This window comes from Geospiza fortis, unplaced genomic scaffold (assembly GCF_000277835.1).
Source record: "Geospiza fortis unplaced genomic scaffold, GeoFor_1.0 scaffold37, whole genome shotgun sequence".
Lineage (NCBI taxonomy): Eukaryota > Metazoa > Chordata > Aves > Passeriformes > Thraupidae > Geospiza > Geospiza fortis.
In genome coordinates this window covers 729,032-741,145 of record NW_005054449.1, presented here as the reverse complement: position 1 = coordinate 741,145, position 12,114 = coordinate 729,032, and the positions used below count along the sequence as shown (strand labels likewise).

Here is a 12,114-nt window from a genome sequence, read left to right as displayed (position 1 = left end):
AATGAATCTGGTGTTGGTGTTACAGTGAAATGGAGCCTGTAATCACAGCGTGAGATCAGAGAGGGACGTACTACTATTAGCATAGAGAGAAACAAAAGTCAACAAATGAATGCCAAGATGATGTCAATTGGAATCAGTCCAGATTTACACAACTGTCATAGAAAATAAAACCTGAAACTTGGTCTGAATAATTCAGACCATCCCCTTGCACAGGTTACTGTCCCTAGCCACAAATACTCAGAAGTGGGAGAAGATTCATTATATATATAATTCTTTCAATTGTCATCCAGTTTGACATAAATCTGGAATAATTCCAAATTGTTGTTGGGAAGAAAAACTTTAAAAAACCCTTAATATTACTAGATGAAATCCCTAAAAGTACCAAATTAATGCAGGAGGGAGACATTTCTTCTCTGGGGTCTTTACAGAATGAAGCTTAATCTGAATGAGAAACTGCTTTAACTTAAGCTAAAATTCCAGATAGTTTTTTGGGGTTTTTCCCTTTCTGAGGTCAAAACTGTCTATTTAACAAGGTCCCTTTGTTCATTATATATGCACATGCAGTTTACAAACTGAGTCAAGAGAGACATTTTGTGCCATTTCTGATAACAGCTCCTCAGACTCAAACACCTCTTTAGCACTCGATCTATGAGTCAACACTCCAACAACTGACTCTGAACTGCTGAGTTCTTCCTATGGCAACCACCATACTCACTTAAATGAAAACATTCTGAAAAAAATAAAGAAGAGAGGGGATGGGGTTAGATCCTTGCCAGCACAGTTTCTTCTGTGATCAAATTAAAAGCAAACCATAGTAGTTATTAGATGTGAACAGTTGTCTGCAGGTTGTTCTTCAGGTCATGCAGACGAGCATGGAGAGAGAGGAGAAGGAAGACAGCAGGCTGAGAAAGGCCAAAATCTGACTTAATTTATGTTCTCTATAATCTGTTCTTTTTTCCTACCAGCGGTGGCTCAGAATGCTGATGCATGTGCCTTTTGAAAGTTAACATTTAACAGAGATTTCAGGTCTACCGAATTCCAAGAAATAAAAATAAACTCTTGCCCTGCTTCAGCTGCCAGCTGAGGCCAATGTTTGCTGAGGGGAATGCTCAGAACCACAGAGATTTTCAGGTGGAGTTGTTCCAGGAACCTCCCAGGCTGTGCCCCCCTGCCCCACAAACCATTTCTGAGCAGGCAAATTGAACCCACGGCTGCTTTTCCCTTCCTTATCAAACTTTTCCAGCCACAGCAGAGTTTTTACAAATGTCATATTCACTGTGCTCACACACAAGGGTGCATTGAAGAGCCTCTGGACTCTGTTTGGGTCCCACCTCAGCTCCAAACATCCCACCACACCTTCCCTCACCAGTCCAGAACTGCTGCAATGAGGAGGATTTAAACAGAAATGCCTCTTCCTCCAGCCCAGGCTGCAATTAAAGATGTTTGGAACTGCCTTTCCTGTGGTCAGTGTCTGAACTGTCAAAATAAAAGGGGAAATGTGGTTAAGTGTTCCAGGCTTTGTTCTAAACCCAACGATTATATGGAGGAGCTGCACATTTCCCAGGATCTTCTCAGTGCTGCTCACAGTGACACTGCTCAGAAATGTCAGGACATCCTGCAGGCCACCCAAGATTCTAAATTAGATGCGTGGACCCCTCAAACAACATCAACAATAAAATCCCAGGTGAGCTCTTCCACTTTTTTCTTAGCACAGAACTCCCTCCCACTGCCTGAGGGTCCCCTGGCTGTGTCTGTGCCTTGTCCTGGGCTTTCACCCTTCTTTTCCCAGCTAAAAATACATTCAACATTCAACAAGCAGGTGCAACACTGTTTGAAAATAAAATTACCTCTCTTTAGTGAAAAGGAAAAGACACACTGGGCTGCTTGGAGCAAATATACATTTATCTTACGAATAAAGTGCAATATTCTGATGGATTCTTTATCTTTTTTTTTTAAATAATCTTCTCTCTGTAAAGGCAATAGAGCATGCTTTTTGAATATTTCTGAGAATATGATCTACCTGTAAAAGCAATTATACTGAGCCCTAAGGTGCAAATAATTATGCCCATAGAGTATAGGAGTTGTTCCTTGATTTGTCTTGATTTTGAATATAAAATATGGAAGCAAGAAGAGCCTCAAATGTGACACACTTTTATGAGCATCTGAAAGTTTACACAAACCAGAGCTGGGGATTTCTTTTAGAGGCAAAGATACCAAAGTTCTATGAGTCAGCATTTCTGAGAGATGTACCTTAAAGTCTTAAAGGAGGGAATATTCCCTCTAATGAGGAACAACTGAATAGGCAACCGTGAGAAACTACACTGAGGGTTTTTTCACTTCAGCTATAGATGCCTGTATATGTCCTGTGACTATTTCTGAAGCCAATAAAACCAAAACTCAGGAGGAAAAAAAACCACAGAAATTCTGTCTGGTTTGTGCACAAAACCATAAATTGCTCCCAGCTTCCCTGGAAGCCAGCTCCAAGCCTGGTCACAAAACAAGCTTCCAACTCTCAACCACCTCAGTCCAAGTCTGAATTATTATAATGACACCCAAAGACCCCAGGATTTCCTTCTAGTCTGAGGTTTGGGAGCCTGCAGACACCACCAGCTCTCCTTTAGGGCTGTTTTGATGAGTGAAATGAGGTTGGGGGGTCTCTCCTCTAGGGATACAGCAACACAAAGCTACAAACCTATCCAAAACAATTTCAGGCATCATCCCAGAACACAGCTCTGAAGACATTTCAAAGTGGACACGTGTCAGGAGGCTGGGGGCCAAGGATGAGTGTGGGGCAGGTGATTTCTCATTGCTGGGCTGTGGTTCCCCTGCAGCCTGCCCAGCACACGTCAGACCTCGCTGCTTTACAGGAACCTCCAACAACTCCCTGCAGTCAGGATTTTCAGAGATGGCTCCTGCACCAGGCAGATGGAGAGGAGATGATAAAACTCCCTCACTGCCATTAGCAGCAATGGGTGTAGGGGCTTTTATCTGATGCCAGAGGTGGCTACTGAGCCACTTGAAAACTCACCTACAGAAATGTAACCACGGTGTGGATGGGAAGAGAGCAGTTTGAAACTACTCCTAAAAAACCAGTTTGAAACGATTCCTAAAAAAGCAGAGCTTTGTCGAGACTGACTGAAAAACCTGAGGAAGGCCAGGGAGGGTTTGAAGCACGTGCATGAAACACTCCATGACCCCCCAGTTCTGCAGCTCACCCTGAGGCTCTGCAGAAATCATCTCTGTGCTGGTGAACCCCAACGTGTTTCCCACCCCAGCTGGGTTCAGCCACCATGAATTCACTTCATGGTCAGGATTCTTCCCTGCTGGAAACAGCCCTCAGTTAAAGACACCCAGATTTCGGTCTGCCTGGGAAGGCAAAACCCACCCCTCACAATTCAAAAATGGGGAGAGAGGGGTGAAATCAAGATTCTACTTTCAGAGCACAAGAGGATCACATTTCTTCTCCACCCCACACTCCCCTCACCACCCTCCCTCCACTTCCTTCTTCTCCTTTTTTAATACTCTTCCAGGTCTGGCAGGCCGTGTGTTTTTTTTTCCTCCATAGAAACCGACATAACAGCGAGTTTGAGCCAGACTCCAGCTCCACAAACACAGCCTGGCCCAGGGCAGACTCAAGAGAAACACAGAGACATGGAAAGAAATGTCCAGGATACCCTCAGGCTGCCAAGCACATCTGATCCTTCAAGGTATTGCTCAGGATAAAGGCACAGTCTGTCTGTCCAGTGAGGTCTGTCCAGGAAGGCAGCACAATCAACTCCTCCAGCATTTATCAAATAATGACACTGTGAAACAGCACCCATCACATAATGAATCAAGCAGAGCAGAAGGAATAATGTGCCCAGAATGGCACTGAAGAAGCAGCCGTTTGTCACAATATCACCCCGCACCTCACTGGTGTGTGACTCTGCAGACACCAAAGTGCACACAAATTAAACAGGTTTATAACTGACTTTCTGCAGCTGGAGAAACACACGTAGAGGACACAATAATTTGCCACAAAAAGCAAATACAAGAACAAACCCCAGTTCTTCTGCAATTCAGATCTGTGCCCTAACCTGTTGTGCAGGAGCAGAACTGCTCAGCTGTGTGCCCAAGGCCACGTGTGGCCATCAGACAGCTCTCCCTTATCTCAGCCAAAGGAATTTATGCTTGCTAGAGCAGGAGACTGTTCCCAATGTTAAAATGAAGTTTTGAGTGGAGGGGCTGTGAGAAAATACCTTGCTGGACACTGATGTGCTCCTTTAGTGCATTTTCATAAAGATCTTAGTACAAAAAACTGAAGCAAAGAGAGAGCAACAAAGTAATAAATGGAAGAAATTATTTATCACAATTTAGGGCTTTCTGCAGTATTTCTGTTGCCTTTCAACACAAGAAGCTTCAACCCTTTGAATAAAAAGGTTTAAAAACCACCAGAGAAAGTGAACTCCCAGCCCTGCTATATTACAATTATTCTGCTGCAATGTTAGGTAAGAACAGCACAGCTACAGTATGGAAATGCCAAGCGAAAACAATTCCTGCTATCAGCAGGGGCAGGCTCCAAGCTCCCTCACTGCTCCTTCCCTCCCAATCTGCAGGAAACACCAGCCCAGCCCACCCTGGGCACTCGGTGACCTCCCCTGTGCCTCTGGAGAGCAGAAAGGGACAACGGGGCTTGGGAGCAGGGAGATAAAGGAACCCAGCATTTTCGGAGGGGAGAGGGAAAAGAGCAGAGACTGCTCACAGTTAGGACATCCACCCTCCTCAAGGCTGTGGAAACAGGGAAATTCAGTGCCTCTGGCTTTTGTGGGGAAATGGGGATTCACCCCTGGAAAGGATGAAGCTCCAACACTCCCTCCCTCTCCTCTCTCGAAGTACAGAGACAGGAGGCTGCAGAGCATCTCCAGAGAAGCTGGCATTGCACTACACCCATCTGCTCCTCTGAGCTGCCAGGGAAAGAATAAACTTAACAGCAACTGCAGGTTTGGGGGGAAAAGCCCTGGGCCAGCAGCTGGGCTGTGTGGGATGCTGCACACCCTGCCTGTGACCCCACCAGAATCCCACAATCACTGGGTTGGGCTTGGAAAAGACCTTTCAGATCACTGAGCCCAGGCCTGTGGCACACTCTGAACACACAATGTGTGACCCTGGCAGCATCAGAGCCCTCGTGGGCACGGAGATGATGCTCGTGCAGGTGACTGATTCACCTTCCCTGCTGGTGGTGACCTGAAACTCTGAGCCAGGCCATTCACCAGCATCCAGAGCAGAGCACACTCCCTCAAACACAGAATTCACACACTGGATTTTCTGCTCTCCCCCACTTCCTCCAGACATTCTGCTCCCTCTGTGCTCCCCTGTTAACCTTAACAACTGCAGAGAGAAGAGGAATCAAACAACTCCTGTGTTTCAGTTAAGTCATACTGGAGATTCCCATCAATGTAGAGCCATGTGACTTCCAGAAATCCAGCTTTGATTTACCCCAGCTCAAGAGAGATTGGGATCAATCCAGCTGAGCTCAACTCCAGCTCTGCTGCACCTTCCCCAGAGTATCACCCCAGCTCAGGGGAGCTCTCCTCCTGCCCCCCACCATCCTGCTGCCCTTTTCCTCTCTCCTCTGCAGCTCCTCCTGACCCTGGCACAGTCACGCCTTTGGTTCCAGTCCAGGATACGACTGCACTGCAATAAACAACTTTTCTTAGAATTCTATTCCCAACCCCCCTTCCCCATCCTGTGTATGTTGTCTGAGGCTGTGGTTCAAAACACCAAGACAGAATTATTGCAACCCATCTTTTTTACACACTGTGCAGACTGTCTCCTCAGCATGATGCATTTTTAATAGGTTTTCTAAATGCAGACAACCAGGCTGCTAATAACAAGCTGCTTTCCCCCCCCTCCCCTTTTCTTTCCTCCTCCTTTTATATATTTTTTTCACAAGGTAAAACTGCTGCAGAGCTTTGATGTCTCACTGCACCTTACTCAAAGAAACAGAGTTTATATGGCAAACAATTGCAAAATCCACAGCACTCGAGCTGTTAAAGCTGTAACAGGCACCACTGGAATGATCCTGGTGCTTGCCTGCCACTTCTGTCAGGTCCACCACAAGTTTTACTCTCACAGGCCACAAAAAGAATATTGTTTGAACATGAGTTGAACAAAAGATTTCAGGATGCTGGGCACCAAACCAAGGAGAGAGATAAACTCCAAATTTAGCCTGCCACAGGCAAAGCCCATCTCCTGCAACACTTCAGACAACTCTGGGAGAACTCCTCCTCCTCGTTGGACCGAGATGAAGAGAAGAAATGCTGTTGTCTGGCTGGAACACCTTTCATCTCCTGTCCTATCTACATCTCCACTTTGCAGCTGCCCCCTCTGCGTCCTTGGCACCTCATAAATTGCGAGGCCACCCCTGCAGGATCCATCCCCAGCTGCTGGAAAAGGGCTGAGCCTGCATTGCAGGGTGTTGCTTCAGCCCATGCCCCAGGTGTGACGGGAGAGTTACTGAACAACAACACCGAGGAGAAGATGAGAGCAGGAGGTTCTGGCTCTGCACGTGGGTGGCTGGATGGATAAAAGATAATAAAAGATGATAAAAGATGGAGAGGCAGGCAGGCACTCCTTGCTATGAAAGAAAAAGGCATCACCCTGCTCAAGCTTTCCTAAACCCCATTGCACTTTCAACCTTTAGAAGTAAAGCTGCAATTTAGCTTCATTTTTGCTGAAAAAAATACGTATATAAATAAAAACCAGGAGCACTGATGTCACTAACTTCTTTTCCCCCTGCTTTTCCAAAAACGGAACTTTAAAAATGGGCCAAAATTCAGGAGAAAAGGCTCTACTGTCTCCAGAGCTAAAATGTACCAGTTTGACTTGGCAGCTGAACAACTTTCCACTGATTTGATGCTTTCCCCCTCCTCGAATTCTCCCATCCAAATGCAGCTGGAAATGTCGTTAGAGAAAAGAAGAGGCATTTCCTGTGCGGTTCCCCCTTCCCCCACCACATTCTTGGCACAAAAGGCAAGGGAAAAGCTAGAGAGACAAAGTGTGCATAAGAGGGAGAAGAGAGAGGCAGTGTGCAGGGATTTCTGGCTGCTCCCCAGAAAACGTACAACAGGAATTGCAGGGCTCAAAAGAGACAATTTGCCCCCTTTCTGCAAGGCTCTGGAGCCCTTGGTTCAGTATGGAATGGTGGTCAGAGACAGGAGCATGGCACTGCAGCCTGGCCAGGACACGTTCCAGATCCTGCAGAGTCCCTGGAGGAGAGATCCTGACACTTCCCACAACCAGCCACACACAGCTTAGTTATTTACACCTCAAATCCAGCTGCATTAAAATCCTTCAGTGCTCCAGAAGTGGAAGGAATAATGGGGGAGAAGGATTGAGGACAGAAGATGAGATGGGGATGACAGAGAAAAGACTTCTTTTAATGCTTTGTGCCTCTGGCCACATCTGACTGACTTTTTTAACACCACACTCTGAAAGGCACCAAGCAAGGCTTTGCACAGGACAAGTTTCCAGCACCTCTGTTTTTCAGAGTGTGTGTATTCAGCACTTTGTGAAAATTAAATCCCTCCAAGGTATCCAAATCCAAGGCCTGGAAGGGGCTGGCATTTCTAAAAGCAGAGCCCCAAAGGTCTGCAGGAGCTGGCTGCTGCCCAGTCATTTTGCACTGTGGTGCCCTGCAGAAAGCAGCCATTGTCCCAGAACCCCCAGTGCCACTCCCAAAGTGCTGTAACATTCAGGGTTCTTTGTGAAAATGATCCCACAGCAACAGTCGTGAGCTGGGTACTGCAATCTGACTTCCCCTGGTTTCACTTAGTCACTCTGCTCCAGAATGGATCAAAGCCTCCACAAAGGTTGAGTCAATTTAAACATTCAGTTTGCTTCTTGAGCTGTGAATTAAATGCATTCTTTGGTGGCTGGGTAGGGATGAGTGACTCAGTCTGTATAAACATTAACTGACTCTAAAGCTAATGGAAAAAAGAAATATGGAAAGGAGAAAAACAGAATCATACGTAACTTCTTGTTTCAGCTGGCAGCAAACCCAGATTCAGTGGGTGCACAGCAGCTCGTGAGGACTCTGTACCATCCAGTCTGGTTTTTCTAGGGCACAAACACACCCCTACCTTCAGGATTCTTTAAGTCTCAGTCCGAAATTCACATCCGTGCAGGGGAAGGGAACACATAAAGGGTGTGGCCTAATGACTTCCTTCTTTGTTCTGCAATCAAACAGCACCAGGCTATCTCTGCCCTCGCTTCCTCCTTGGCAGACGGAAGAATTCTCAGCTCAGTAAGACCTTGCACTCTCTCCAAAACCTTCCAATGGATCCCATTCTTTCAGCAGGGACCCTGCAGAAGTTTTTACAGACCTCTGACAAGAGCACAGCGCTGTGAGCACACGCATTTACAAGCAATTCCTATTCCAAGGAGTTTAAATCCAAAGAAAAGGAAAAGAAAGGCCCCTTTTTGCAGATCTGGATTAACACGATTTAGATCATACTTACAGAGGATTTATGTGGCAAAGGAATTAAATTTACATATCCTTAGTCTCAGCTTCCACTGGAGCTGGCTGCGAGACTCCTCACTACGATATTCCACGGAGCACATGGAACTCGAGATGCTCAGCACTGCCTGGCTGCCTCTGAGCAGTCAGAGGTGTTCTCTACCTGAAATCTGAAGGAGAGGCAGAGAAGCAGATGCTGTGTTGACTGTGCAGACACCTCTGCAAACACAGCTCTGAGGGCACTGACCTTCCCTTATCTGCCCCGCCGATAAGGCGCACTTGGCACCGGCGCTGCTCTGCTGCCTGACTGCCAGATGATTTAGGGGCAGCTCCTGCTGCTCTGCTACTGCATTTCACTCTCACCTCTGTGCTCTGTGACAGGGGCAGAGGTGGGCAAATCAGCTTCACTGGGAAACAGCTGGGAATGTTCCCATTTGTGTGCCTGGAGGCTGGTGATGGACTGAACTGCACTAAACTCTCCTTCCAGCAGCATAAAGCAGCCTCAAGCTAAACAAAAATGCCCTGTAAGAACAGATTTTATAGAAATGGTTTCTGTAATGGTGCAAGTTCTGTTTCAGCCCCAGCACGGGTGTAACAATGCACTGTGTGTGTGTGTGTGTGTGTGTGTGTGTGTGTTTGCAGCCTCCCTGGTCACGTCTATAGCCAGGAACTGTGAGACAGAGCAGGACTGTTCTGAAGTTCTAATTGACCAAAAAAAAGACAGCTCACCTTGGAATGTCTGCTGTGGACACTGCCTGTGGATGCCCACTTCTCCACACGTGCAGACATGTGAGCCCCCACATCCATCATCATCCAACTATTTAAACTCTTTTAAAATCCATTAAGAACTGAGGGGCGAGAGGCAAAAGCTATAAGCCAGATCACTGAGGGAGAGCTAAACAAGGGTCATCCTGGTCTCTTCCTTCCTCTACTAAATCCAACAGTGTCCCAGACACTGAAAACTGGGCACTGGACCTGAAGAACAGGGCACATATGCCTCCATGTAAGCAGTGAAAGCTCAATCAGCTCTGCTTCCTGCACTTTCTGACCTCTCATGTAGGCAGCAGTTAAAGAAAACTCAAAGGCTCTCGGAGAAAAAAAGACAATTTCATATATTGCTCTACATATTAAAGTAACCATTATAGTCTTATGCTTAGGAATGTTCCAGAACCAAGGCAAAAGCGATTAATTCTCATTCAAGTGAGGTAGTTTTCTTATCTCCTCTCTCCACAGACTCTCCCCACTGCTGCACAAGGGGCCTACAGGGCAGTAACAGGAGCATTCAGCTACAGTTTGCTGTTTTTCTAGAAAAGGAAGTGAAAGTGCACTAACATAGAAAGAACCTTAAATTAATGCTGCAGATCAGCAAGTGCCACCTCACACTGCCTGGGAGTGTCTCGTGGCCCCAGATTATCCAGCACACTCTGCAGACAGTCTGGACACCTCCTAAGCCCCCTGGTTCCTCCGGATGTCCTTCTCCTCCCTCTTCCTGCATGCTCAGAGGGAGGGAGAAGCTGTCCACGCACTGACCCCCAAGCCAGGTGCTGAAATGAAATCCCCAGCTCCACTGCACAGCAAAAGCAAAACCTTAGGATGGAAAAAGGCTTCCCAGAGCTATTTGAGAAGCATCTCCTAACACGTGTCAGTGAAATTCTGGGCTTCGGGAACTCAGAATAGTTCAGACCTGAGTATTTTCAGCAGCAGAAAATGGATGGAGAACACTTCAGAATGTGCTGTAAGACAGTAAGCAACTGCAGGCCTCACTCAGAATGGGAAAGCTCGCTGACTTTACAGCACAACACTGATGGGAATCCTGGCTTTACCAAGAATTGCTTTGATCCATCCCAGCTCTGCCTGTAACTCAGGGCCCACCTCACACAAAAGTCCTGATTTCAAGTGCTCTGAGCCTCTAACTCCAGCTTGCTGTCCAGGGTACACATATAACAGAGAGACAAGAAGGGTTTCAAGCAGTGCTCATCTCTGCAGACAGATCCCCACAGGTTTGTGTGTCACTACCACCTTTTCCTTCCGAAGCTGCTCGTCTTCACCACGGCTACCAGTGTGGTTAGGTTGAGTTAAGAATCCGTGGTTAAATATCTGTGGTCATACTAAGTAAGTGAAAAAAGGTGGTTGAACTCCGTAGGGGTGGCGTGAACACGGCCAAGGAGGAATGAAATCTGTTAGGTATCAGCTTCTCGAAGCTCCTCTCCATGAGCAACCACGCTCACTTTGTTCTGGGAAAAACGAGGCAAAACACCCTCCTTTTTACTGGCAAATCTCAGTGGTGGCAACCAGATGTGTTGGGATTTACCAAGCAGTGACATCCACATGCAAATAAACACTTCAGTTTTGTCAGGATGTTTATCCCTGGTGTGTGGCTCCATCACTGCCAGCTACACTTGGATCCTCCCAGCTGTTATCACCACTCCCTTGTGCTCCAAACCTGAAAGGTGGGAACTCCAGAACCACCAGGAGCAGTGGATGATGTAGAAGTGCACAGATTATTTGGCCCAGGTTGCCAAGAAGCTGTGCTGTGTCCCCAGGGATGATGAGGCTCACACAAAGCAGCCCAGCTTCTCCCTGAGCTGCTCTTTCCAAGTCCCTTTTGTTTCCCCACAACACTTTGCACACTCACTGTCTGTCTCCGCTTCCTCCTGCCTACCCTGCGGTCGGAGTGGGAAGCCAAGGGACTAAGGCCAATTAAATGTGGGAGCAGGTGGCAGCCAGGTGGAATTATGGGAAGGAGAGCAGAAATTTCCTCTATTCTCGAGGATCTGCTCTCTCTGCACTGAGATCATACTTACAAAACAGGTGCTGCTGCACCATATGTCTCAGAGAAAGTCACACTAAGCAAATTCTATCTTGCAACACAGAAGAATCTTTTTTTTTTTTTTTTCCTTTTGGATCCCTCAGGTATCAGAACCCTCTGGGGAGACTCTGGGGTGCTTACTCAAAAAGTGCCAGGAGCAAAATGTGTACTGGTGAATCTTGCAGCTGAATTTATGTGCAACAAAATTTAGTCTATAAGTCCTTTTTTGTGTAAAAGCTAAAAAGAACTTGGACACTGTTGAAGCATCTTCTCAACACAGCATGGAGGCACAGAAGTCTGCTGGTTTTGACCACTTCTTATTCATTCCCTTTAGCAAATGAGTAGAAAAGCGATCCAAAAAACCTCTCAGACATAATGATGTTACCCTTTATTAGGAAGCCATTAAAGAATTATTGGGGTTGTCAGAAAGGCCTGACAGGAACACTTAAGTCATCAGCCTGCTGTCCTCTCTTTCACCCCTATTCTTGGCCCTTCCTTTGGAGATGAGTATCTTGCACAAACAAAATTACCTTTGATTGCAACAGTTGAACTTCTGAGAGCAGGGAAAAGCAGCTCGCTGACTACAGGGAGTGGGGCTGCCCCAGACAAACACGGGAGAAGGAACAAGAAAAACAAGTTTTAATTAAAGCCACTTCCAGATTATCAATTTTCCCTTTTGTACCGTGAAGTTTGAACATACATACGCCTGAAGAGTGTGATACCAGTGACACGTTACACAAGGCGATTCGGGGACTGAGAACAAGGTGGCAACGTGTGAACAGCAGGATCCTGCAAAGTGCTGAACATC

At 46.6% G+C, this 12,114-nt stretch overlaps 1 protein-coding gene across 2 annotated transcripts in view; it reads right to left on the bottom strand.

Moving 5' to 3' along the window:
- The window catches only part of SKI (SKI proto-oncogene), a 99,849-nt gene that overhangs the window by 39,369 nt on the left and 48,366 nt on the right, over positions 1 to 12,114 (bottom strand). The window lies entirely within an intron of this gene.